At 40.7% G+C, this 6,129-nt stretch overlaps 1 pseudogene; it reads left to right on the forward strand.

Moving 5' to 3' along the window:
• Positions 1 to 4,732: 4,732 nt before the first annotated feature.
• Positions 4,733 to 5,347, forward strand: LOC112810112 (MICOS complex subunit MIC26 pseudogene; annotated as a pseudogene).
• Positions 5,348 to 6,129: the final 782 nt, after the last annotated feature.

The following is a 6,129-nucleotide window of genomic DNA, read 5'->3' on the forward strand; positions in this document are numbered from 1 at the left end:
ATTACCGTGAGTAGATCCAAAGCTCTGTTGATTCAAAAGCTGGAAAGAGAACGATCGGAAGACTTTTCAAGTGCCCACCAACTTGAAAGTTGTTGTCTGCTCAGGTCTCATGGACTATGATAAGATCGCGATTAACATTAATGGGCCACAGACTTTGTCCTAGGCAGTGTACTATGCACATGCCCGATTGTATTTAATCCTGGCAATACAGTGAATATTCTGGAAGGTTAATGAGTTAACAAGACCAAAGTCATTCATTCACATCCAGCGATACATCAAATGCCCATCCACCCCTATCCTAAATTGCTCGGGGACCGTATACCAGTGTGCTCGAGTTACTGAGAGGTAAAGAGAGTTTAAACTCTGACAAAGTATGGTTAAAAGGAAGTGAGGATGTTTGGCTTGACTCCAGGAAGATCTGACAGTGTCTTAAAAATGCCTTTCCAACTGCCATGTGCCGAAGGGATTCTCTTTGTATTGTATGGCCCCAAGAAGAGAGCTCAAATCACTAGAGGTATCCACGCCAATGCTGAATTGTGTTAAATAATAATTACTCAGCAAAGATAAATTAAGTGCTTAAGTACTTTGCCAAGCGCTGGTAATAGGATGAACTAGATACAAATGAGCATACAGTAAGAATTGAAGAATTTGGTGTGGTAAGTTGAGATAATAGGGACCTAGACGAGGCATTCGGAGAACACAAAGGATGGTCAGGACTGCAGCTCGAAGTTAAAGGATGAGAGGAGCAGCGGGAAATGAAACAGAAGGCTTCCTGGGAAGACCTGAATCCCAGAGAGTGAAGAGTTAGTGAGCCACTGAAGTGGGAAGGGCACACCAGGTTGGTAACAGGATAACCAAACCTTTAGAGATAGAGAGATTACAGAAGTGATTCACATATAGGATGAGTGGTTCGACTTGTTGACATCTGTTGTCCGATTTTGATCCTACAACTTCTAAAACTAAGAAATCCATCACCGGTGGCAGAACTGATTCACACAGCCAGCTCTCCCTTATCTCTGAAGAAGGAAGGGAGTCGCTTAAGGAAGCTGGGCTGTGGCCCAGAACAAACATCCAATTCCCTTTCCTTCCACGAAGCAGGACAGAGAGGATGGGTAATGAGGTATAATGAGGAGTCAGGAAAGAACAGAGTGAGGTCAGTAGAGGCCCAGACTCCAAAACTGGGCCAGCCAGTGGAGCCGAGAGAGAACCGTTTACACCAGAGAAAAGGTGACACCTGAGAAGCAGGTAAGAGAAAAGAAATCACACAGATGCAAGAGAATAAAGTAATCAGCTGGTCTAACCCTAATATTATGAAAATGGGGCTCAGGGAAATGAGGTGCCTTGCCCAAGAGCTCGTGGCTATCTGAAAAGAGGGTGTCTAGTGCTCAACCCAGGGGGATTTCCATTGTACCTTGTGGTTTCGTTTGCTTTTTCACCCTTATACAAAAAATTGTTACTTAATGCTTCTTTGAGCGTTTCTTCTCCAGGAACCAGGATGGTGATTATTTGTTTGGATTTAAAAGACTTTAACTTTTACAGCTCCTATTGGCATTGGAGGCTACATATGGGGGGAAAAGTATGGAGACGATGGTAAGTAGGTGATGATATCAACGAGGCTTTTAAAATAGATTTTCAAATGGCAAATCTTTGGTGAGAATAACCCAAAATTGACCACATTACCACAATTAGTTGAACTCGGTTGCCTCAAGAGGGTCAGCTCACAGAGCATGTAATTAGCTTTATGGTTTTCTCAACATCTGACTTTATTTAAAAGTAATAAATACTTTTTTTTTGAAGCCACTCAGCAAAAAAGATGATGAATACCCTGCCATGACTTTTTCTCGTTCTTATTTTCTGTTCACATTTGGTTTAAAAAACAGATTTATTTTACATAAACTCACTAGTAGGTAGAAACTGGTAAGTAACACTGAAGAGTAGATTCAATAAAACTTTCACAGATTTAAAAGTCAAGGGCATGCCTCAGTAAATAAGGAAGTCAGTGGTTTTCTGGCATAAAACCACCTTGTGCAATGCAACAGGGTAAAGTCTAGCTGATGGACAGACAAAATTGGCGATACATAAGCTTCCAGTTCCCCATCTGCATCCCACAGACAAGTATCAATGGAGAATCCGAGTGAAGGTGCCTCACAAGATCTTAAATCACAATAAGAATTACTATATAAACTTATTAGTCTTACTCATTGAATATACTATGTATCAAAGTGCCCTAAAAGAAAGCATTCAATAAGATTGTGGCGCTTAAAATTCTTTTTAGACAAAGTATGACACACACACGCGCGCGCACACACACACACACACACACGGTTTAGTGAACTATTAAATATAAAGGTTATTCCAAATTAATAAGGATGCCAGATAACACTATTAAACCAACCTTAAAGTGCAAACTTTGGGATGCCTGGTGGTTCAGTCAGTTAAGTGTCTGACTCTTGGTTTTGGCTCAGATCATGATCTCAGTGTTGTGAGATGGAGCCTTTCGTGGGGCTCTGCGCCCAGCTGGGAGTCTGCTTGGGATGCTCTCCCTCTCCCTGTGCCCCCCCACCACTCACATATTCTCTCTCTCTCTCTCTCTCTCTCTCTCAAACAAACAAATAAATCTTTTTTATATGCCTTTTTTAGTGCAGACTTCATATTTGCTGAATGTGTGTCAAAGTTTCCTATTTTTATAGAAGGGGCATTTTCAATTTTTAAAATTGTAAAACTTTACTTTAAGGCTGTTTCCTAAAGGCTAATCATTTCTCCCAAGCATTAAAAAATCAAAACTCAGATTCTCATATTTTCTTAAGTGCAATATTTTCCCTCTTATTCTACTTTTATTGAGATATACTTGATATATGCCATTGTGTACATATAAGGTTACAACATGATAATTTGATACACATATTTATTATGAAATGATCACCACAATAGGGTAAGCTAACACTACCATTACCTCACATAATTACCATTTGTGTGTGTGTGGTGAGAACATTAAAGATCTCTCTCTTAACAACTTTCTAGCATATGGCACATTCTGAACCATAGTCACCATGCTGTACATTAGGTCTCCAGAATTTATTCATCCTCCAAGTACAATTTTGTACCCTTTGACAAACATCTCCTCATTTTACCCTCTCCTCCAGTCCTTGGCAACCAAAAGTCTACTCTTTGTGTCTGTGAATCCAGCTTTTTTAGATCAAAGGCAGTATTTTCAAAATGGTTTGAGGACAGAAAATAGAAGAGCCAATAGAACATTTAGAAGCAAGTTGTGCAAATTCCCAGTTCAGCTCTGAAGTCATGGTCAACAGGTCCAAAATATTCATTTCATTATTGGTCTACACCCATGCATTCTACATTATTAAGTTGCCTGTTTTTATGTTTATTTTTATCTATAAACAAAAGAGTCAGTCACATGGAGATTGTCTTACCAGCTTGAACTTTTTGCGTTACGGTCTCAAGGTAAGTTTGTATGTGTCTTCATTGACCAGTGGCTGGAACTGGTCATGTAAATATAGTATTGGTACTTAGGTGCCTGTTGTATTTCTCACTTACCCATAGTTCAAGAAAAAAATTAACCATCCTCAATATTTACACAGTTTCACAAATGAATTTGTTTATTTACCCTCAAGAGGTTGGTTATCATTCATTCATTCAAAAAAAAAATATTTACTAAGTACTTAGTTGGTGTCAGGGACTACTCTAGGCAAATGGGATAGAGCACCGAACTACAGATACAAAAACACCTGCCTTCAAGGAGTATATATTCAAGTAATAAATGATAAACCTAGTGAATAAATAAGAATATGGTGTTTTAGAAGATGACGAATGCTCTGGAGTTTAGGGGATTGAGACAGTCAGAGGATGTGTGTGTTGGGGAAAGAGAGTTATAAGTTTAAACAGAGGATTCAGGCCAGACCTCATCAGGAAGATAACATATGATGGAGGTGTGAAAGTTGACCATGCAGATATCTGAAGGGAGAATGTTTTAAATGTTCTAAACAGACAGAACAGCCAGTGAAAAGGCCCTGAGCCAGAAGCATGCCTGCTATGTTTGAGGAATCCCAGGAACACCTGATTGGCTAGAGCAGAGTGTGAGAGGAGATGAAACCAAGCAGGTAAGGAGGGTTGGGGTGGATCTTGTAGAGTCTTATACACCAGCACAGGGATTTCTACTTTCCACTCTGAGTGAAATGGGGAGCTGTGGAACAGAGAAATGACATGGTTTGGATGATATGTTGAAAAGCTCATTTAACTACTGTGCTGAGAGTAGACTCTAAGGAGCAAAACTTGAAGCGGGAAGACCAATTAGAAGACTATTACAGTAAACCACACAAGAGGTAGCAAGGACTTATACCAGGATGTGACACTGGGGGAGTGAGAAGTACATGGATTCTGAGTATGTTTTCATGGTAGGATGATCTCACATATCAACCATTGTGTGCAAAGAGAGAAGAGAGCCAAGAATGAATACACATTTTTGACTTGAGCAATTGAAAGGATCAACAGCTTATTGTGTTGAGAAGTTTCAGTTTGGGTGGAGGTTGGGGAAATGATTAGAAGTTTAGTTAAGAAAATGCTACACTTGATATGTCTCTACACACATCCAAAGGAAGACGTCAAATTGGTAATTGAACTTGAGTCTGAAGTTCAGAAGAGAGGTCTGTGTGGAACATATAAATGTGGGTGTCATCAGCATTTAAATTATATTGAAAACCATGTGACTGCGCCCGCCGGAGCCACCTCTGCCAGCAGCATGTTCAAGGTAATTCAGAGGTCTGTGGGGCCAGCCGGCCTGAGTCTGCTCACCTTCAGAGTTTATGCATCACCTAAAAAGGACTCACCTCACAAAACTTCTGTGAAGGTTAATGAGCTTTCACTCTACTCCATCCCTGAGGGTCAATCTAAATATGTGGAGGAGCCAAGGACCCCACTTGAAGAAAGCATTTCACATCTCCGACGTTACTGCGAGCCATATACAAGTTGGTGTCAGGAAATGTACTCACAAACTAAGCCCAGGATGCAGAGCTTGGTTCAATGGGGGTTAGGCAGCTATGAATATCTCCAAAATGCACCTCCTGGATTTTTTCCAAGACTTGGTGTTACTGGTTTTGCTGGTATTGTTGGACTTCTTTTGGCTAGAGGTTCAAAAATAAAGAAGCTGGTGTATCCACCTGGATTCATGGGACTTGCTGCCTCTCTTTATTATCCACAACAAGCCATCGTATTTGTCCAGGTCAGTGGGGAGAAATTATATGACTGGGGTTTAGGAGGATACATAGTCATAGAAGATTTGTGGAAGAACTTTCAAAAGCCAGGAAATGTGAAGAATTCACCTGGAAATAAATAGAATGCTCCATGCTCTGCCCATTTTAACCAGTTATAGGTAAACATTGGAAACTCCGTGCAGTAAACCAGTATTTCTACAGAAAAATGGCAGAGAAGCCAGTACTGAATATAGTAAATTGGCTTTCTTCTTCAGGACAAATTATACTAGGCTTCTTTGTTATCTTGGGTGATGCTATGCTGCAAGTGGACTAATCGGAAATCCTTTCACCTAGAGGTAATGTCTAGCCTCAGAACTCCTCGTTCTCAAGTTACTATTTATGTACATAATTAAAATTCCAAATTAAAAAAAAAAACGTGTGACTGCATGAGATTCATATGAAGGGAGTGTCGACAGAGAAGAAAAAAGGACTAAGGAATGATCTCCAGGTCACATCAGTGTTAAAAGTTTGGGGTGAAGAGGGGAAGCCATCCAGGGAGAGCAGGAAGGAGCAATAGTGAGACAGAAGGAAAACCAATGTGGTGTCCCAAAAGCTAAGAGACAGAGTGAAGTCTGTCAGGGAGGTGGGAAGGGCTGATGGGCAGGACTGGAGGTCATGGGGCATCTCGACAAGAGTGGCCTTTAAGGAAAGGCGGAGGCAAAGGAAGGGACACAGCAGGTCTGGTTAGACAAGAGCAAAGGTAATTAGTTCCTCTTTGGCAACAATTCTAACTCTTTGGTCTCAGGGCCCCTTTACACTCCTAAATGTTCTTGAGGACCCCAGTGTGCCTTTGATGATAGGGGTTGTATTTACCAACATTCCTCTATTAGAAATCAGAAGTGGGGAATGTTTAGAACACAAGAGT

This window comes from Callorhinus ursinus, unplaced genomic scaffold (assembly GCF_003265705.2).
Source record: "Callorhinus ursinus isolate GAN/ISIS: 27379988/994484 unplaced genomic scaffold, GSC_fseal_2.0 scaffold36, whole genome shotgun sequence".
Classification (NCBI taxonomy): domain Eukaryota; kingdom Metazoa; phylum Chordata; class Mammalia; order Carnivora; family Otariidae; genus Callorhinus; species Callorhinus ursinus.